This window comes from Parasteatoda tepidariorum, chromosome 9 (genome assembly GCF_982258835.1).
Source record: "Parasteatoda tepidariorum strain Cologne lab strain chromosome 9, Ptep-v5.0, whole genome shotgun sequence".
Lineage (NCBI taxonomy): Eukaryota > Metazoa > Arthropoda > Arachnida > Araneae > Theridiidae > Parasteatoda > Parasteatoda tepidariorum.
In genome coordinates, this window is record NC_141763.1 from 91,466,664 (window position 1) to 91,490,566 (window position 23,903).

The following is a 23,903-nucleotide window of genomic DNA, read 5'->3' on the forward strand; positions in this document are numbered from 1 at the left end:
ATCACCGTTTAGGCGTCACAATTTTTATTCTTAACAGCTTAAAATTTCGAAGAAAAAAAAGTTTACATTTAGATTAAATAAAGCATTTTTATGAATTTACGAGCAATTTTGATTTATTTCATAAAAAGAACTTAATGCTCTTAAAATGTGATAAAACCTAATGGAACAGAAGAAGAACTTCGAAAAGAATGACCTCTATAAATTCAATTGTTGTTGAGGTACGATAAAGGGGGTCCTTTTTTTTTGAAAAGTTCCTGGGTATTAGTTTACTTAAGGAAGAGTTTGAAAAACATAAATGAACGCGACAGAGCTATAAAAAGCTCTGGTGAATCTATATTTGTATTAAAAAAAGGAGTACAGATGATGACGTCAGGAATTATTTTCTCTTTTCTTTCCATTTTTATCCCTATCATGTCTTATCGGAAAAAGGAATTCTGACGTCATCATTCAATGAGGCGCCATCTGTGTTTGTTAAATGGTCACTGCCGGAATTAGATGGTTTAAGCCTTAGACTCTAAGCGAAGGCGAAGGAAGCTCAGGAAGGAGTTGTATTTTTACCTGAATATTAGGGCCAGGAAAATTATTTCGTCCGATTGAGAGTTTTCTATTGATCGCCAGTGTCCGGTAGTCGATGGGAAAAATTACTACCCATGAATTATCACCCCCCCCCCCATACATAAAATGTTTTCAGTTTTTATTTCGTTTTTGTGTCAATTACAATTCAATAAAAAAAAAAATTCGAATAAAACATTAGTCAAATCAGCAAAAATAAGCAAATGAAAATTATTATGACAAATAACAATGGGGAATAAATTTTTTGTTGTTTTTATGAAAATACTTGATCGTGCTTAATTTGGTCGTAGGAAGTAGGAATTCCAACTCTGAAAATGGTTTTACTCCTAAAGCTAAGGATTTTTTAATATATATATATATATATATATATATATATATATATATATATATATATATATATATATATATATATATATATATATATATATATATATATATATATATAGATAGATAGATATTTAATAAGCTTATAAATGTTATATATGAAAAGGACTCGCGTATATGTGGTGTCAAACTTCTAGGGATTTAGGGCTCATCAGTTGAATTCCTTTTTTACAGTATGGAAACCATGCTAGTTGTAAATGGTTTAAAAAAAACACATAAATTTTGTATTCATGGTTTTTAGAAAACACTCTCAGAACCGTAACGGTAAAAAATGTTCTTTACCGTAAGCTTTGGATCGGCAGACTGCTGCCGAATATTTTTTTAGAATGAAAATTCTAACAGTGTAACGCCTAATTGATTGGAAAATACTAAAACAATATTTAAAAAAATATATATAACATGTATATTTCCGAGAAATTCTATTTTCAGCTGGTATTAATTGCGTGAAATTTCCGCATTTGTTTGGCTTATACATCATCGGAAACTTAATTGTGATTCGCCAGCTATTTATTTTGACTCCATCCACATTCTTCCAGTGAAAAAAACTGACCATTTTCAAGGAAAACAAAACTAGATTCATTCTGAATACGATCAACAACTATTAAACTACGAACGAAAGAAAAAAAAAACTAGAAATAATATAAAGCAAAAGAGAAATGAAAATAAACATTTTTCTCACAATTATCATTTTGGAGATTTCATCGTTGAGAATATCAATAAAAGATAGATATAAAAAGCTACTTTTTTTATGTATGTTAGATAAAACTCCTTTTTTTTTAATGTTTTGCTTAATAAAAAAAACCGCAAAGATAATATGAATAAATTTGCTGCACTTGGATCAATTGGTAGGAAAATTTTATATTAAGCCTTATCAAACTTTTGCGCACTCATAAAATATAAAAAATACGACTTTTTCTAAAAATGTATGTTACTGTGAATGACCGACAGAAATGGGTGGTTGTTGACTTCTTACTGGTGAATGTTGACAATCGCATAGTCGGTTTAGTAAATATATACTAGGTCTAGTTAAGTGTCATTGCCCGGTATGCCCTACATCAAAGTTTCTTTAAGGTCAAGTGCAACTGCCTAGTATGCATTCAAACAGTACTCCAAACACTGATGTTTCTCCTAATATATCCTCAGCAGATATAAAAATATCGAATAAATATAACAATATCAACGAAAAAATAATATCAAATCAGATATGACAAATATTTCGAACATTAACCAAAGCTATTATGTGATTATTAACATTTGACCGGTGAAAATCGACTTTCTCTTTGTTTTGGAGGGAAAAATATGTTATATATACTACTGAGTAATTTAAATAATTTAAAAAAATACACACACAAATTAGTAAGCGTGCCTAAAACATATCTTAATGACATATCAATTGATTTCGAGTCATTAAATTATGTTGTCAACACGCTAGGAATTTTACAACTTGAACTTTAGGAACACAAATATATTTTTTTTTCTCCATTGCACAAAATTTTTTTAAATCAAATTTTATAAAATGATTTTGAAGCAGCGTTTTCATAACTTAAGATTTTTTTTTTCAAATTTCATGCAAAAATAAATGCTACGTTTATCCTTTCGAAAAATCAAACAAAGGGAAAAAAGAAGAAAGACATAGATTGATCACTTGGAATATTCGAACCCGGCTCACCTGATTGGAAAGTCAACGCTCTATCCCCTGAGCTACCACGCCTCAGTTACTTATTACAGGATATATTAAAACGCTAAGTAGAACAGAAGCAAATAATAAACACACGGTATTGAGCCGTTGTGGCTCAGGGAAAAGAGAGTTCGCCGTCCAATGAGACGAACAAGGTTCGAATCCCAGCGATGGCTGGTCAATACGAATTCCGCACCCGGCTCACACCGATCACAGTGCTGACGTAAAAATATCCTCAGTGGTAGACAAATCATGGGTTAGAGTCCCCTTGCCGTCAGAAGTTTCAGGGTTTTCCTCTCCATATAACGGAAATGCGGGTTAATTCCATTAAAAAGTCCTCCACGGAGGCAAATTTCTACCCATACTTGATCCAGGAGTTCCCTTGTCTTCTGGATCGGGTTCAAAATGACAAGGCTACGTTAGTAGTCCTAAACCCAAAATTGGGTTGGCTGTTCAACGATGGTTATGAAATAAAATAAAACACACATGGTATTAGCGCAAGTATCCCAAATTGAGTCAATACGGAAAAAGAAGAAAAATTGATCAAGGCAATCGATATACTTGTTGCTATCTTTTCAATAGAACAAAGCAAAAGAAAAAAAAAATACAATTATTAACAAAACCTAATAATGAAAAAGAAGAGGTAACAAAAATCAACATGTTGCTTTTAAAAGTTTTCCTGGATAACAAAATATGTACCCCCTGCAGCGAAGATTTCCGAATCTATTGTGTTCTATTCTCTTCAACAATAATCGATTGCTTCATCGAATGAATGAATGGTCAGGGAAAAGGTTTCGATTATTATTATGTAATGCAAAAAGGGTCTTTCCAGAGCAAAAAAAAGTGATAATGATTGTCAACAACAGATCGCTTCAAAAGAGCTTCTTCTTATCTCTTCTTCTGATAGAGATTACAGTTGACAAAATTGTAAATATACTCGCTTTATTTATCATCTCTCACTTCTCTATTTTACAAGGGTTAAATTGAAAATAAATATTTATCATTTAATATTGTTGAAAACCACATTTTAGCGTTTAAATACTCCTCTTGTTTTGGCAATGGATTTCGTCACCACAAACTTTTTTTCTTCTTCTTCTTCTTCGAAATCTTTATAGGGTATTTTATTAAATAGATAAGCTAAATAAAAGATTGCAATTTAATTCGTTATTATCTTAATTTGATGAAAGGTGTAAAAATAATTCGCTTTTTTTAATAGCTTTTAACCCATTAATCAGATTTGCTACGTGGTTTGGGAATGGTATCACTACCCAGCACCCGGCTAATATCTGAAGTAATGAGGGTTTGTATCTTCCTCAAATAAATTTATAATATTTTGATATAATATTTAATATATAATAATATAATTATATTACATTATTAATAATATTTAATGACATATATTATAAAATTTTGATATAATTTGTTTTTAGATAGAATAAGTGGAGGTAAAATAGATTCGAAATCCAGCGATAGCTGGTGCATATGAATTCTGAACCTGGCTCGCATCGACCATAATGCTGACGTAAAATATATCCAGAGGTAGACGGACCAAGGGCTAGAGTCCTCTTGCTGTCAGACTAACCGTGAGAATTCATAGTTTTTCTTTGCATGTAACGCAAATGCGGGTTAGTTTCATGAAATAATCCTCACGAAGCATGGATTCAACCCGCATTTGCGTTACATGGAGTTGAAAACCATGAAAACCTCATTCGGTTTGCTTGATGGCAATGGCACTCTAACCTATGATCCGTCTACCACTGAGAGAATTTTTCGTCAGCACTGTGGTCGGTGCGAGTCGAAGGGAGTGAATTCGTATCGACCAGCCATCGTTAGGATTCGAACCCCGTTCATCTCATCGGAAGGCGGGCACTCACCCCATTGAGCAACTACGGCTCCGGTACTTTTTATCGTAATTTGATACGGAATTTTTTACAGTGAAAAAAATTTAAAGATTTATTAGTTCGCATAAAAAAATAAAGAAAATGCTATATTAATCCGCCTCCGTGTAAAAATTTGCACCTGTACAAATAAATTTTTTAAGTCTTTGAAACCAAAGTTCAATTCAACAGTATCAGGTACAAAAATTTAAGAGCCTTGTTTAGTAATTAAATACAAATTAATTTTCACAATCTCTTTATAAAAATATATTCGTTAGATGTATTTATGAGTTTGTACAATAAAAAAATAACCGCCACCCAATTAATGAAACATTATTTCGTAAATCTGATTAGATTTTCAAAGGGTCCACAATTCTATCTCTTAAAATAATAATTAAGAACAAAAAAAAAATTAGATTTTTGAGAAAGATATAATAAGTAAGTAGCCCACGCATGGCTTTAAAAACTGTTCGTTTAAGGTCTCCAAAACTAAACAAACTCCAATGCATTGATAGATGCAACAAGTGATCTATTTTCCAGGTATTTCATATGAGTTGCAAGAAATCAACGTCATCGAGCATCACTTAACACCAATCGAAAAAAAAAGAGAAAATAGCCCTGCTGTGAAACTGATTGATTATAAACTTAGTGTTGTTATTACTTTTACTGATATCTGTCATACTCCATTTATTTTTCCAAGGAACGAAGCTCCTTTCGAACAATAAGAAGAAATTTTTTTTAACATTTTTTTATAGGATTAGAATAATTTTGAAGCTTGTTAACCAATAACATCGTTCACTTCAAATTTAATTGCCAAGTAAAAATATATAAAGAGTATAAAAATGTACAGAGGTATAAAAATAAAAGAAGCTAAATTTTTTATAACGAATATAAATGAAATCGTAAACGTTAAAATTTTATTTCATTACTTACTACCAAGGACAAGAGGATTCCATTGAATAAATGAATATTTAAACCACGTCTCAAGAAAGGCTTGAGACAGTCAATTTAACACTTTTTTTCATACATAGATACCTCTTAAATTTTAATCCCCATTCAAGCTAAGGCCAATTTTAAAGAAAACAATAACATTCAATTAATCTGAAGATTGCTAACCAATACAGAAAAAGCAAATTCTCAACAATTAAATTAAACACATCTCCAACGAAAAAGAATAAATAAAAAAAGTTAACAAAGCTTAAACAAACACATTGCATAATGTGAAACAAAATTATTCAAAGCTATCGCCAAGTGCATAAATTTCATTTCATCATTATGTAAATAATTATTTCATCTAAATAAGAGGAAAAACTTTATGACGCCAAATTGCCCGCCAGATAAAAACTCACAATAAAAACGCAAGTTGAAGGGAGATTTACAGCATAACTGCGTGCATCCCGACTTAATTGTTTCGAGAATATCATACCCGTGGTTAGAGCTATTAAATGAATATTATTCTGATATACCTGGCAGGGGGGGGGGGTGTTTAACATGTGGCACGCGCCGGTAACATGACACTGTAATTGTTGACTAATTATACTGGAATTTATTTTAACGTTAAAGAGTAGCAAAAGCTATAAGATCTTCTCTGTCAATATTACAGCGGAAACAACGACACGCTTTGTCCTACACTTGACGCGGGAAAGGAAAGATGCAAGTTATTAATGAGTTTTGTGTCAGGCATTGACACTTATTGCTCTTAATAACGGTTTAGGTTTGTTGCATTAGCATCGCATATGCGGCAACAATATGTACGTCCTTGTTTCACAAGTATGATTGGCTCGAGTGTAAGATAGAGACGCAGCTCCTGTAATTTATTATTATATATATTTTTTTAATTTGCTTTTTATTTAAGTAAAGAAAAAAAAAGCTATCACGTTTTGAATTTATATCTAATTTATGAATCTATTGTGAAATACAAGAATGATAAGAGTTTATTTATTTACTTTCTTATATGAAGTAAAAATAAATGAAATCTTGAATTCATTTATAAATAACTTCTCAAATAAAAGAATTATTTTATTTTTTTTAAATTTTTAGAGAAGAAATTGACGCCCGAATCATTAAATTCTTAACTGTGTTTTAAACATTTGCCTTTTTATTGAATCAGTATTTCAGCACTTTTTGGATAATCTGATAGTTGTTTATAGCTGTTTTATCATCAAAATTGTAATGATTGATAATATTTAATGAATATAACAGTGCTGTTATACTCTCTTCGAAAAAGAGATTCAAATTTGAATCAGAATATCTATACATGGAATCAAAATACGAGTTCGGTTTAAATTTACTACAACCATAATTAATGTTTTAAATTGAACCATATTTTCTCTAAAGTTGAACCACGTTATGATGCGATGCGATACCTAGTTTTTAACAGTGTATTTATACAAAAATTCTGCAAAAATCTTAATAAATTACGAAATTACCAAGAGAAAAACCTAAACATTAAAATAAAATAAAAACTAATAAAAATTAAAGTAAAATAAAAATCTAATAAACCCCTAAATAATAAACCCTAAAATGTTTTTTTTTTCTTCTTCTACAAATCTGTTAACGAACTATAGATGCTCCCTATAAGTTTTTTCCTTAATACTAATATCTGTTTTGTTTCTATAAGAAAAACACGTCAAAAAAAATTTAAAACTTCGATAACAAAAATATTACCAATAAAATATAACCATAAAACATTTTATTTACTTTTCAACACTTATTTCGAAATTTATTATTTTCGTTATGAATTTTTCAAACATCAAAAACGGTTAACAGATCGTAAATTAACTCTTAACAACAAATAATTTATACAATAGTACACCATTAACTCCATGAGCACACATTTTTCTTTCCTTCATAAGCTCTTAAAAACACTACAACTTTAAAAATAAGATTTACGCACCATGTCACCCATCTCTATAAAATAATAAAAACCGTCCAAACAAAACGAACCCGGACTTGAGATTCTCGGAAAACGAATTGTATAATTATTAATTGACTTAAAATGTGGAAATGTATTTGGGCGATGGAGGAAGAGGAATCGGGTGCTTCTGGATGCGGGTTATCTGACTAGATAGATATCTATCAGAGAGGAAAACAAGTTGCATCGGATACATAAAAGCGATGCAGTAATTACTACGCGCGCCGTTTTAACTCAGGCTAAAAAGGTGGGATACCCTTTTTGTTTTATTTGTTGATTTCTTTTGCTCTATTAGAATCATCTTTTATTCTTTTTTATTTCATTTTCGTCTGCGCGCACTTCTCTAATTGTTGGGGGAGGCTAAACTAAAGAGGAACTTAAGTTTTCGGTCGTATTTAGTTGTTGAGTGCTGCTTGCCTTATTTTTTTAATTTCTTTATAAATAATTCGATGTATTTAAAACAGTTTCATGAAAAAGTATAAATGTTTTTTTTTTCTTCTTCTTTTTAGTTAGAAGAAATCAGTATTAAAAGTAATAGAAACTACTGTTGTTTTTGAAATATACAATACTGAAATAGATTGTAATATTTCTCCAATTTTCATAATTCACAATATTTTTACAATGAGTCGCAGTGGCTCAAGGGATAGAGCATTTGCCATCAAATGCGGGACATAGGTTCGAATCCTAGCGGTAGCTGGTTGATACAAATTCTGCTCCCGGTTCGCACTGATCACATTGCTGTAATTTGTCATTACGGCAATATTAATAAAATAACGATATTTCTCTAAACTCTATACTATATAACTATATTAAAAAAAAAGTAATAATAATCTAGGAATCAAACGAGAAACAAATGTATTCGGGAAAGTATTTTGAATAAAGGGATAGATATTGCAATGTACAAAACATCATTTTTACTTTGTAAGCACGGAATTAAATATATAAGCTCCGTCACCAAGTAAAATAAAAAAAGCCACAGTTTAAGGGCCTTACACTTGAAACAATGAGATGATTTTAAACTATATATATAATCCTGCTGGGAAGAATTATCTGGACTTTAAAACAGACAAATAATGTAAATATTTTAAAAGTTATTATACATTTTTTTAAAAATTCGCCAATTTGGCGATATTCCCCCCCCCCAGAAGAAAAGTATCAAAATCACTGCCTAATTTTCAGTTTTTGCAAATTTTTATGACTCCAAGTAATGTAGCATTGGAGTAAGTTTTTAAATATTTAAAAATTAAACCACAAACGCTTTACATTTTCACAAAATTGTGGCTTTTCTCCATACTGACGTTTAGCGCCATTTTCAAAAGAAGCTTAGAGAGAATCGAATTTCAAAAGATTGGCTTTATTTCGCTGTCTTTACTTGACCTAACAGTCCAGAGTAACAGTTGCAAAGTTACAGCAGTTATAAAAATAGCATATTCGCAAAACAGCATCATTTCATATTACGACGGAAAAACAGTCTCAGCAATTCGTTTAAATATTGAAATTTAGAGGGAAGTAAAAAGAGAAAGGAAATAAATAGGTTATGGTCCCTCTAAACTTGATCGATATATTGATAAGTTGTTAATCTGTGTAATTGTAGTTTCTATATATTTATAGTGTTTAGGGCGCCTAAAGCTACAGCAGTATAATCAGATTATAAGGTATGTGGCGAGGTGCGGTCGATTGCGGTTGACAATAGGGGCAATCGTATGGGAGGAAAGCCTGCAGGAGCGGTTACCATATATTGCATAAACGTCTTAAATATTGAACACAATTACGTCTAATCAATTAAAATAACAATTATGTCGCAGTTCTTAGAAGATAGAACTCCTTTTTGACTTTCACGTCTTCAAATGTTTTATCTTTAAATAAATAAATACATTTATATTTCGTTTAAATGGTTAAAAATGGTGATGTAACGAATATTCGGCCCTTTTGCCGAATGCTCGGTCTGATATTATTATAATATATAATTCAGATATTTTAATAGATAATTCGACAGCTGAACATTCGGACAAATCACTATTCGTTACATTGCTAGTTAAAAATTTGGTGAACATTGATTCATAATATAGCTCAATTGTTAAAATATTGTATCGAAGTGCTTTAAAATATCGTTCATTTATACTTCACTTACCATTTAAATTGTTAAATAATTGTATTGATTTGACTCATATTGTTCATTTATAGTTAACATATATTTTTAGTTGTTAAAAAATTGGATTGAGTGGATATCAAATATTTCATTCATGTATCATTTAAATTTTTTAAAATTGCAATGAGTTGACTCATAATATTGTTTATTTATTATAACGATATTACGATTAACATTTTGACATTTGTCTCTTAATTTGTTCAAAAAATTGTAACAAATGAACTCGCAATATCATTGATTTATAATTCTCTTATTTAAATTAAGTATTTTAATTAATCTATTCATTGTATGGTTAGTTCATTTATCGTTTAAATTTAAAATATGCCTTGACTCATAATACCGCTTATTTATTATATTTTAAATTGGCATTAAGTCGATCCATAATATTGTTTACTTAAAATAATCTTTTCAATTGCTAAAAACTTGAATTACGTTAATTAAAAAAAAAAATATTGCAATACCGTTCTAAATCCTATAAATTTAGTTCAAGTTCAACAATAATTTAGGGTTTAAAGTAATAAAAATTTTAAATCATATTAACGATATTATTATTCAATGTAAAATTTGATTTACATTGAAATACTATATCGTTGAAATTCGAACCTAAAATATCGTTCTAACTCTAACACAATTAAAAATTTTTAGTATGACCCAAATTTTTAAAAAAAATTCTTATATTTTGAACACGTTAGATTATCCAAACGCAGAACATACTTTAAAGAATATTTTTCATTCTATTAAGAAATTCCATGCATAAAAGAATAAACAGTTTTAAATCATGTACTTTTAACATATCACGCTTAGTTAACAAGAAAAAAACATTTAAGCTCCATTATGCAACATGATTTAGCCTTGATAGTTCTCTACACTTAACTTTTTTACTACAGAAAGAATCGAGATGGTTGTATTTGAATAGAAATAATGCATACAGACTGCCAACTTCATACAGACGAGGCAAAGGTAAAACAATAGACTCTATTCGTGCGAAATATTTTATCAAGTAAAATTTTTTTATTTTATCTTCTTGTTTCAGAAATAATATTTTTCTATCATCTAGCAGACTTGATGTAGAAAAGAATGTCAAAAGAAATTTTTATTCAGGTATTATTATTGTTTGCAGACGGTATCTTAAAACTTTCTCCCTCTAACTTAAAGTAAACATAAGTTTTATCTTTGCAACAGCAACACTTGGGTTCGTATATTGACCTACATCTTGTTGCTCTAGTAAGTTAGCTAATCGGGATTATATATTTATTCTCTTGTACTCAAATAAAGTTTTGACTGAAAATTACAGAAGCACGAAAAAATAAAACCCTATAATTTCAATTTACAAAAGTCAGTTAATCGAGAGTGTATTTTTTTCTTATACAAGTCTCGTACTTAACGATTTTTCTGAAATTTATATAAATATCCGTTAACTTTTCGTGAATATGGTTGGAAAAAATAAATCTGAACATCGCGATTTAATTTCAGAATTGTAAAATAGCTAATCGAAATTATAGTATTCTCTCATACAAGTCTCGTACATGAATACAAGTTCGACTGAAATTTATCTTAAATAACATGAATTTCTATGATTATGGTCATATAAATCACGATAATATCAATTTCGAAGTTAGATTATTCAAATTGAAATATTTTGTGGTAGAGGTTATTTTTTAATAAATAAAAATTTTATTAAAAAATATGTTAAATATCCAAAATTTTTGTAAATATGGTAAGATAGAGATAGAGATTAAATACCATAACTTATTTTGTATAAATATAGTAAAATAAAATTAAATCTGATAATTGCAGTTTTGGAACTGAAAGTTTTCTAATCAAAACCGTACAATGCTAGTACATACGGCATGATGGTAACAATGTGGTCAGCACTGCTCATCGGCCGCACTCTATTTGGAATAATTTCTGAATTGTAATTTAGTTATTCAAAATTGTATCATTTATATTCGAATAAAAATTTGACTGAAAACTTTTCAAAATATCAAATCCATCAATTACAATTTCAGAATTTTTTAAAAATTCGTTTCAGAATAAAATGTTAAGTGACTTTAAGGAATAGATGATATCAGGAGCCCATATAGAAAACATATTTTTATTTCGAAGTTTCTCTTTATTTATAGACTGCTGAATTAATTAATTTTTTAAACTTATTTCGTTTTCGTTGCCACCGAAAAATGTTGTATCAAGATTGTTGCTGGTTCAATAGTACAAAAGTTCAACCGAATATTTTTAACAGGCATGAGAAAGTCATAAAAAAAACTAACATCGACGATGTTCAACGTTTATCTTAATCATTTAATAAGCTCTTGATTTCCTTTATACTTTTTTCCCACATTAAAAGTAAAGAGCTCCGTGAAATACGCGCGATATCGATCGATTAGAAAACATCGGTTCCTCAAATCATTCATAAAATCTCGCCAAGTGAGTGTAATTTTATTAGAAAAATGTCCATCAACGATGAGTAGTCATCGGTATCTGATGATGATGGCTACAAAGTAGGACTCATAGTTTGTTTTGGAAAAAACAGCTGTGTTTACACTTTCAGGCGAAACATTTTTACAACAGACAATCACCGCAGTTCAAGGTTTTGAGATAAAAATTGTTCTTTTGTGTTAATAGTTTAACTTTCCAATTTAGTTTCAGGAAAAAGCTGAACAAACTTCAGTGCTGCGGCGTGAAATATGAGGTTCATGCCCCGAGTTTGGAAACAATTGGAAGAGATTAAAATCAATTTCCTTATTCAGGCATTATTTAAACATTAATTTGGAAGATATTTGTATTAGATTTTGCTGTATTTCTATTTCATTTCATTTTTTGTTTGTCTAGTATATTTGCTGTTTTTTTTCTATATTTATTACTAAACAATGACAATTTTTTTTATATATATTTTATTTCATTATTTATTTTGAATAAATTGTTATTTTACCGTTTTATTGAATTATTAATTTTATCTCATAAATTTGTTATTTTTCGTTTTAATTCAATTATATATTTTACTTAATTATTTATTTTAGCAAAGGAACTTGCTGTTTTATTTTATTGATTTATTAACATTATCTCAAACTTGCTATTTTTCCATTTTATTTTATTACATATTTTATTTAATTATTTGTTTTAGCAAATGAAATTGCTACTTTATTTAATTGAATTTCATAACTTTAATTGACTTAATTTCATAACTTTACTATTTTCTATTTTAATTAACTAGATATTAAGCATAATTCAAAAATTAATTCGGAAGATTTAATTAATTCGTATTAGTATTCGTATATTTAATTAATTTAAAAATTAATTCGTATTAGATTTTGTAGTTTTTCTATTTCATTCAATTTTCTGTTTGTCTAGTACAATTGCTGTTTTTTCTATATTTAATTATTCGTACTATGCAATGATATTCTTTTATATATTTTATTTAATTGTTTATTTGGAATAAGTTGCTATTCTCCTATTTAGTTGAATTATTAATTTTATCTCATAAATTTGCCATTTTTTTTATTTTACTTAATTATATATTTTATTTAATTACATAATATTTCATTCAACTATATATTCAACCTAGTAAAATTTGATATACTTCTATTATCTATTTTATGCATAAAATTGCTATTTTCAAAGTTTGGTTTATTTATTTTGCTAATAATGTATCTTTAAAGTAAAAACAAAAATTTACATTAAAAAATAAATCATTTCACAAATATTTTGAGGAAAAGATTTTTTTAAAAAAATCAAATTTTTTTAATATAAATAATTTTAAATTAAAGATCTCTCTAACGTTACTCTATTCCCATTAAACATCAATTCTAAGCGAACAATAGTTTAAACTCTGTCATTATAAAGATTTTATGATCATACAATATTGAGAAAAAAATATAAACAAACAATTCCTTAAAATAGTTTTGAAAAATAGAATTATCTCTTGGTATAAATTGAATTAGAGTTTTAAAAAACATGCAATTTTAAAATTTTAAGCCGTTTATTAAATATCTCAGCAATACAAATAGTAATTATTAAATTGTAAATCTAAAATTACAACAAGTTTTCGAGTGAATGATCTATTCGCTTAGCCTTAACGAAAATAATTTATTCTTTTTTAATTTCATAAGTTGAGGTTATACAAAAATATATCATTAATGCAGTGATAATCATAAACGGAGATCAGAACAAATTCTTAAACAAAATTTCAATAGCTTTAACAAAAAGTTAATGATATTCTTCATTCATAACTGTTAGAAAGATTCTAATCTAAAATTATAATCCATTGATATAGGAAATGTTTGGAAAATGTTTACTCATTAAAAATAAACTAAATTATATTACCAGAGCTATCATTAAAACTAAGGCAACTATAAAATAGTTAAATATTTTAAAAATACCAAGGCAAAAAATAGACTTAAAATAATTTATAAAAATATATTTGACGACAGTTAAACTATAAATAAATTTTATAAAATTCAAAGTCATTCCACGAAAGAATATAATGCTATTATCATTATGTTATTATTTTAGAAATAGTTTGATAATACCAGGGTTCGAAAAATAAATTTTTTAATAAATAGTTAAAATATTTCTTAATGGAATTACTAATAAAAGGCATAAACTATGCTTTTAAATAACGTAGGTTATGATAATGATAATGCACTTTAAATGACGACGTTCTATTTTCAAAAGAACAGAAATTGCTTAGTATTTCAAAATAATTTTATGATTTTAGAAACGTATACTATCCTCTTCAAAATTTTAAAAGATTACTCGTTAATTGTGTTATGTTATGTTTAGAGGGGGGGAAAATACTAATTCATATAGAAAATTAAATTTTGAAAACTAATCCATTCCAGATTTCTATCATATCCTGGACAATTACATCTAATTGCAACAAAAGAGAAGAATTAATCTAATATTCAGCGATTAGAAGGTAAAGTTTAAATCTAATCCATTCCAGATTTCTATCATATTCCAAGGGAGCAGAATTAATCTAATATTCAGCGATTAGAAGGTAAAGTTTAAATCTAATCCATTCCAGATTTCTATCATATTCCAAGGAAGCAGAATTAATCTAATATTCAGCGATTAGAAGGGAAAGTTTAAATCTAATCCATTCCAGATTTCTATCATATTCCAAGGGAGCAGAATTAATCTAATATTCAGCGATTAGAAGTGAAAGTTTAAATCTAATCCATCCCAGATATCTATCATAACCTGGACAATCATAATCAATTACGGCAAGTGAGCAAAATTTAATTAATTTTTTTCGATTAGAAGCTAGAGTTTAAATTCAATCCATTGCAAATTTCTATCATATAGTGGACCATTATAACCAATTGTATTAAGGGAGAATCAATTTAATACTCTGAGATTAGAAGCTAGAGTTGAAAACCAATCCATTCCGGATTCTATCCTACGGAAAATCCAAAGAAGATGTACACAAATCAAATCATAACCAACCTATCAAAGAATACCCGGATTCTATTTGTTTTCCAAGATCAGGAACAGAAAAATGAGGAATGTAACTGCTTGTACGTTCTTTTGTGATAAAAACAGAATACTCTACTTCAAAGGAACAATTCCGTACGAGCACCCCTCCTCCAGAAACTAAACACAAGATTAAATTCACGGATATAATTCAGGAACTTTTTTTTTCCTCCCTTTCCTCTGCAGCATCCTTCACATTTGCCTTATCTGAAGTTTTCGGATAAGAATTTTTATTCTCTTCTTTCACAAAATAGCGATATTCATACTCGCCTCTTATTGTTTAATTCTTTTTTTTTTCTTTCTCTTTTTTTATTCCCACCATAAGATACAGTTGTCGCACGTACTGGATTCATGTCCGTGGATAGTGCTTTATTTATTTCTGTCCCGTGGCGACAGTAGCCCGTCCAGACGCCAGAATGTCTGGAAGAATGCTAAATTTGTGGATGTGCTGGCGAGAAATGATGCAAGTTGCATATCATAGATATTTTTAATTCCTGTCTTTTTAGGTCAATCCAGAAAAGGGAATGGCGAGTAACCGCCACCGCAAAAAGCATCGCCAAACTAATAATGCACAATTAAACTGAAAGAAACATCCCGAGTCCATAAGTTATAACTAAACTATTAACAGTTTATAACTTAAAATTATTTTTACATTCATTTTGTAAAATTTCTTAAAATAAAATAGGCATTAAATCGTTTTATAGGGAATCGTTATAAAACAAAATAGGCATTAATTAGTTTTATTATGAATCGTTATAAAACAAAATAGGCATTAATTACTTATATAGTGAATCGCTATAAACAAAATAGGCATTAATTAGTTTTATAGTGAATCGTTATGAAACAAAATAGGCATTAATTAGTTTTATAGTGAATCGCTATAAACAAAATAGGCATTATTTATAGGGAATCGTTAAGAAACAAAATAGGCATTCATTAGTTTTATAGGGAATCGTTATGAAACAAAATAGGCATTAATTCGTTTTATAGTGAATTGTTATAAAAAATACTTTAGTAGTAAATTAATTATCATTCAGCTGAAGATTGCAAACGAGAATATGATTAGCATTAATTTATTTTATGGCAGATTGCTATTAAAAATAGCTTTTTAATTGAATTTTTAAATTAAAATCATTCCCAATTCTTCGGAAGATTGTCGGCGTGAAAACGATTGGCATACATTTATTTTATAAGCAAAAAATAAACGAAATTTTTTTTTTTACCAATATATTATTATTAAAAAAAAGCTTATTATTAATTCAGTAGAAGATTATTACCGTGAATATTATTAGTACAACAATCCATTTTATCATTAATCGCTTTCAAAATAGCTCACCAACTTTTGATTGAAAATCATTCATAATACAATTAAATTTAATTGAAGATTGTTATTAATAATTTCCTATAAAAATTAGTTTATTTAGTTACTTTTTAGACGAAAAATCTTGTCAAATTGGCAATTTTTAAATGAGCTTAATAATTCTTAACAGTTTTTCGAAACTCTTTCGCAAAGAAAAATAAATAAGCTACAGTTTAAGTGCCTTAAACTTGAAATAAAGCCTAAAGTTCTAAACTATGTACCCCATCTTGACAAAAACAATTGTCTAGGCTTCAGAACGGACAAATAACTTAGATATTTAATAAGTTATAAAAAATTTTTAAAATTTCAACTGTGGCGAGATTTTTTCTCTTAAATAACTTTTAAAATCAACGAATAATTCTCAACTTTTGCTAATTTTCACGAGACCAGATAATGCAGGATAGAGTGACTTTTCAAATATTAATAAATTAGCTTTTTAAAAAAAAAATCACAAGCACTTTATTGTTTTTATGTAACTGTGGCTTTCCTTTATATTAATGTTTTGAGCCATTTTCAGAATTAGCATAGAGATCACTGGCTACATACTCAAAGTTAGCACAGAGAGAGCTGGCTATATTTTTAGAGATAGCATAGAGAACATTGGCCACATTTTCAGATTTAGCTTGAACAGCGCTGACTACATTTTCAGAACTAGCAAAGAGAGTGCTGGCTGTATTTTCAGAGTTAGCCATAGGCTGTATTTTCAGAGTTACCATAGACAGCACTGGCTACATTTTCAGAGTTAGCATAGAGATCAGTGGCTAACGATAATCTAAACATGGACATAAGAGTCATGAATTACTGCTAACTCACATCAATTAATAAAGTAGCATGTTATTTCGGAGGAAAAAAAACTTTATTTCATGCAACAACAGAGGCTTCAACAAGCAGGCATATAAACTTCTATTAAACACATTTTTCTTGTTTGCCAAAATAATCATATTATCGAAACTTTGTTCATGTCATAATTATTCGCGTGAATGCGCTTAAGGTGTCACTGTCCAAAAGAGGAGAAAATTAAGTGTTCCACATCAGGACATGTTGTTACTCCAAACACGCCTACTGACATCTTGATTTCGTTTAATCTGAACATCTTATTTCACAAAAATATATATCTTATCCCATCGCCATAACTGATGTCTTCATTTGAGCAGGATTTAGGTCTTCTGAGAGCACCATATTTTATTCTTTACAGAGAAATCTTATTAGAAGATGCGAATCGCTGAAATGTTGTTTCACTATCAGAGAACAGCTACTTGGGTGATGTCTGGAATCATACCTTCCGCGTCGGCGACATGAAAGGCGGGTTCTTTTCTTTTGTGCTTCCCCTTTTCATGAAGGTGAGAGGCTACCACGAAATTTACGGTTTTTGTGGCATTTCTGCTTACTCGATCCATCATTTACAGGGAAAACGTACCCCTTTTGTACAGGTTTTGAATGAGGCGTTGGCGAGATTTCAAGAGGCCTAAGGCCCTTGAGGACCTGGACGCTAAATACCAGGTTACTGTATATTTGAAGGATTTGTCACGTAAGGTCGTATTGTTGGATTGAAAAGGGGAGGGAGGGATGGCTTACGTGAGGGATTCCACCTTCCACCCCCCTTCTTGTCGCATGTGGAGTGCATTTCAACAGTAATGTTGATGAAGAGTTTTGTGTGTTGGAGTGTTGTATGTCTTTTCTTAAGAAAGTGAAAGAACATTCTTGATTCTGAAAGGAGAACTAGCAGAATTGAATAAATATTTGAGAGGGAAGCGCTGTCAGGTTTCTTTCTGAAAGATCTTTATTTCGTTTTGCGTTCTGGGAACGCTTGTACCAAGATGCTCTATTGTAATAAAGGAGAACGTCCGGAGAAAGCTGTATCAACATCTTTTAAATAATAGTGAGCATCCCCAAAAAGTTACATCAAGATTCTGTATTAGAAGTTCAAGATCATCTAATTGAAAGTGTTCGGGAAAAAAGGGTGTTTCAATTTTTTCACATTGATAATTTACAGCGTCCAGTGAAAATCGTATTAAGATCTTATTTAGCAATAAGTGGAAGCGTCAAAGAAAATGTTAACAAGATCTTATAATTGAGAGGCCCTGAGAAGAGGTTCAAGCAATGTCCTCTAATTAAAAGCCTCTTGAGGGAAAGATGTATCGATGTTTTCAATCGTGATAACTGAGAATGACTAACAAAAAGTTGCATCAAGATCTTCCAATTAAAAGCGTCAAGAGAGAAAACCGTACCAATGTTTTCAATCGTATGACTAAAAAAAGCTGCATCAAGATCTTCCAACTAAAAGCGTCAAGAGAGAAAGCCGTACCAATGTTTTCAATCGTATGACTAAAAGAAGCTGCATCAAGATCTTCCAATTAAAAGCGTCAAGAGAGAAAACCGTACCAATGTTTTCAATCGTATGACTAAAAAAAGTTGCATCAAGATCTTCCAATTAAAAGCGTCAAGAGAGAAAGCCGTACCAATGTTTTCAATCGTATGACTAAAAAAAGCTTCATCAAGATCTTCCAATTAAAAGCGTCAAGAGAGAAAGCCGTACCAATGTTTTCAATCGTATGACTAAAAGAAGCTGCATCAAGATCTTCCAATTAAAAGCGTCTAAAGAGAAAGCCGTATCAATGTTTTCAATCGTAACAACTAAGAATATCTATAGAAAGTTGAATCTAGATCTTCAAATTAAAAGCGTCTGAAAAGAAAGCAGTATCAATGTTTTCAATCGTAATAGCTGAGAATGACTAAAAGAAAGCTGAATTAAGATCTTTTAATTAAAAGCGTCTGAAAAGAAAGCAGCATCAATGTTTTCAATCATAATACTAACTGAAAATACAAAAAGAAAGTTGCCAAGATCTTTTAATTAAAATCATCTTGGGAGAAAACTGTATCAATGTTTTCAATCGTAATAACTAAGAATACCCAAAGAAAGCAGTATCAAGATCTTCTAATTAAAAGAGTTTTAAAAGAAAGCTGCATCAATATTTTTAATCGTGATAACTGAGATTCCCTAAAGAAAGCTGTATCAAGAATCTTTGTAGCAATAGTTAAGAGAATTAAAAGAGAAAAACTGTATTAAAATCTCTTAATGAAATTTGTATCACTTTTATCTACAGAAATAATTGAGAGTTAGAATTCAATCCAGATCCTGCCGAGCAATAGTTGAAAGCGTTCGGAGAAAAGTGCATTAAAATTCTTCATAGCAACGATTGAAATAACTCAATTGCATAACAATTAAATTTTAATTTTCACATCAATTAGCAAAACATCAATCGTGAATTGTTATTATTCATAGCTAATTTAGTTCGGCTATACGAATTTATAAATATTTTTTTTCTGATATTAACAGCAAAATATGCAGGAAATTCTTATTTTTCAGTAATTTTTGATTCATAGTTTTAACTATCTGCGCCTAAATTTAAAAAAAAAAAAAATGAGGCTGTTTTTATTTTTTTAAATTCGGTTTTGAATTTCATTTTAAAATTTAGTGCCCTAACAATGATTAAAAACTACTCAAAAATAAGGACAATTGCATTATTCAATCTACCTGATGGATTGAAGATAAATAAATAGTTTATTACAGTTAATTTATTGTAAAAAATATCAAAAAGAAAAATTGAATGAAAATTTTAACTATTCCTTAAAAGTTGGCTTTCTTTAACTTCTTTTTCTGAGAAAATGCTTGACTCCCTTCCTTATACATTTTTCTGCGGTGATACTTTTTCCACAAAGAACTGGGGAAAGGGGTGCAGCCCAATAAATGCCGATTTTTAAGGAATCTGCAAAATATTAAGTGCCTACAAGTTGAGTCGATAACAAGACTGCTACATTCCCCTCCAAAAAAAAAAAAAAAAAAGAATAATTTTCTCTCTCCCCATTTCGAGGAAGGATTAAGACTTCAACATGCCACTCAAAGAATAAAGATTGATAAAAGGGAAAGAAACGTCTTCATCCTTTGAAAGTCCATTTAATCCATCCAACTTGTGTCTTCTGTGTCACAACCTTTTTCTTTCATTCTTTTTTTTTTCTTTCAACCCTCCCACCCTTCTTTTGGAAGAACGAGGAAATTTAGAAATCGAATTATTTTTTGATAAGTGCAAAATTCCATTGTATTTTTCTACAAATGACGATTCTGGTACACTGTATCGGGGTGTCACTTTTTTACCCCGCATTTACGGCGTATTTCTGGTGAAAAAGTCTTTTTTTCAAAAATATATTGGCGACATTTATAATAAAGGATGGGTAGTTATATATTATGCTATTATGCTCGTTGCTAATTGTAGAACCAACTTAAGGGATCGTACTCAAATAAAGGAAGAGGATATATTATTACCTCCACCTTATCCTACAATGAATAATAAATTCCTAAGATGTCGAAAAAAAAGATAGGCGAGATTTCAACGTCTGGAAAAAAGGAACCAAAAAGGAAATGTAAGTACACATTTAAGGTTAAAAAGAGAAACATTTGTGACGATTTTTTTTAGTTAACATTTCATAAGTTACTTAATGATACATTGATTCTAATCTTTCTCAATGACGCAACAGCTTTGGATGGGCCCTGGCCTTCTTCCGAATTTGATATCACGTGATCCTATTTCCGGCTTTGTTTAACGTCTACTCATTTTCAATGTGTTTAGGTCACTATTGATACAGTCCTAAAATATTAAATAAACCGTTGAAAGATCAACGTCGCATTGTTTGGGTTCATAAAAAATAAGCAAAATTTATTTTAATGACTATTATCTTGGCATAAAAATCTCAGCGAATTGACAATTTTTCTAAGCAAATTAGAACTTTTTTAAAAAATTAATAACTTTTTTTTTAACATTTGTCCATTTTAAAGCCCAGTCAATTTTTTTTCCCCAGCCAGATAGTATTAATAAGTTTAAAATTGAAACATTGCTTCGACTAACAGTGGTTTTTCATAATGACCTATTTTATTACATATTTTCTGTAATGGAGTGCAAATATAATTATTTATGAAAGAAAGAAAGAGGTTATTGCATTTGATGCTATAATTCATTTAAATTCTTGTAAGAATACAAGAAACAAGCAATATAAAATGAGAGACATGTTTCCTTGTTTTGGCTTTTCTGTAAATGCTTAGTTTAATCTTTTCAAAAAGTACCTTTTTTTAAGCTTCCCCAGCAGTAATTTTTCTTCCGATTAAAGCCAAATGATGATGTCATTATTCCATGCAATTTACCCAATCTAATGGATTTCTTCAAATGTAAACTTCCAAATTAATTTTTTTATGTACTTAAGCCACAAAGTTTCCTGTAAATGGCTGGTATAACACGAAGTAGCATATTCTTTTTCAATAAAAGAAGTAAAAAAAAAACCGTAATCTAAATCCGTACAAAAAAAAAAAAATCCCTATTCCACTTAAGCTGTCAACCGAGTCAAATCGAATAAAAAAAGGGGGGCGTTTTGTGAAAGGGCGGCATTTCTGGTTGCCGAAGCCGGTACCTTTCCCCAGGTAAGCGACACACCTAATTTAACCGGTAGCCTTTCTTTAATCTGGGACGAAATAGAAACTGAAAATAATGGTTTTAAAGTTGTTTTCACTTTCGTCTGTCTTGACCTTGCATCATTTCTAATACTGTTCACTATATTTAAATTACCAAGTTAGCTTGCAATAGACGCTACCAGAACCAAGCTGCTAATCATAAAGAAGAAAGTATTTTATACAACTAAGACGAAAAGAAAAAAAAAAGAGTTAGAAAAAGCATGAGATAATTTTATTGCGTAGACAAAATAAATTCTAATGGTTTAAGACTTGCTTTCCAATATTTACCTTAAGCCGATTTCGCAAACGAGAAAATTTCTGGAAATCTCTTTTTTAAATCGTTTGCCAATGTAGAGTGGTATAATAACAAGAGAGAACTAAATAAAACGATGTTTTTCTGTGCGTAGTACGGTAAAAAATAATTAAAGAAAAACATAACATTTCCTATCTGTAAGAAATATCCTGAAATTTGTTGACAAAATATAAAAGTACTACGTTTTCTGACCTAAAAAAATTTCGTAAAACATATTTTAAAGGAAGAAGAGATGTAGGCTTAAAAATGAAACTTTGAAAACGATACCAACAATAAATTGATAGCATCGTTTACTGAAAGAAATGGTGCTCTCTTTTTTTCCCTAGTTAGAAAATTTCGTTAATAAAATGGAAAAAAAGAGCTAAAAATTTCTTTAAAGCTTTAGTCATTTCAACAGAATTTGATAGTTTTTTTTTTTCAATGCATTTTTTATATAAAATCAAAAATTTGAAATACTAAGCAGACGACATGCTACACAATTAGAATAAAAATTACATTAATGAATTAGCACGCAAAATTGAAATCATTTCTCCAATAATATTAAATACAGCAAAAATGCTGTAAAATCACGTGGCTGTATTAAATTGCTACGTCACTAAATCAATTTTACGTTTAAGTTAAATGAAAAGGAATTCTTCACTAAAAGAAAATATAAACTTTTTAAAAAAATAGTAAAGGTTTCAAATATTTTACTTTGTCGAAATCATTTTCTCCGAGCCATTCCTCTGGACTTTCTTTTTAAAACTCAAGACAGAAGCATTTAAAAGAGTGATTGTAAAACAGAAAGAATAAATAAGTATTCAATAAAACGTTGGCAAAAAGGGGTGAACAAAGCTCTATAAATTTGTCATACTTTCAAATGAGATGAGTTGAGCTCTCTCAGAAATTCTAAATATTCTTCTTGACGTCAAGATGCCATCAGATGAGTAAGAAGAGCAACCAACCATTTTCTTTTATGGTTGTAGGCTACATGGAAAACTCTAGTTTTTATTGGCGTTAAAACTATTTTATTGAGCGTTAAAATCCAATGCGTGCATTGATCTGCAATCCAACAGTTTTAATACACAAACGCTAGACATAAATAAAAAAAATCATTCGAAAATGAAGGATGGTGCTTCATATTTCGACATTTTATGAATACTTTGAGAAAAACGAACATTTTATACGCCAGTAGACTTTTTTTTTTCTTTTTTTCATTTATATGTACAGAGCAAGCCATAAATACCTGACGGTTTTAATCCGTAACTGTCAGGACACCCACTTGGCGGTTTTGTAATACTTTAACCGGCAGGACACCCAACACGCGTTGCTCCATTTTGGTCAGTGTCGTCTGAAGTTCAGCTCAGATGAAGTAATGGTTCATTGTGCAACACGACAGCGTGGTGCATTCGCTAGCGCAAGTGCGATATCTTGTCATTCAGTTGACTGTCTTTAATTGCGCAGAGACGCGTCCATTCCTACTAAACTTTATAACAGCATATATAAAAAACAACGGCGTTGTTTTTTTTATAATGTTATAATGTATTGTTAAAATGTTGCGGGGATTTTAACATTTACCTTTACGTCAAAATCAGGTAACTAAATTATTAAGATACCTTGTTGTTCAAACTTGTGTAGCAGTGATGATTTTTGTTTAAGCGGTGTTACATATGTTACGGCTTTATATCTCTAAAAACTAAACCGGAA

The 23,903-nt window shown here is 29.6% G+C and overlaps 1 protein-coding gene and 1 long non-coding RNA gene across 2 annotated transcripts in view; one reads left to right on the forward strand and one right to left on the reverse strand.

Annotated features, from left to right (window-relative positions):
* The window catches only part of LOC107453597 (fibroblast growth factor 8), a 90,752-nt gene that overhangs the window by 49,493 nt on the left and 17,356 nt on the right, over positions 1-23,903 (reverse strand). The window lies entirely within an intron of this gene.
* LOC147804328 (uncharacterized) lies at positions 15,996-20,282 on the forward strand. The gene is made up of 2 exons (XR_015429408.1): positions 15,996-18,615; positions 18,846-20,282. It is a non-coding gene; the product is annotated as an uncharacterized LOC147804328 (long non-coding RNA).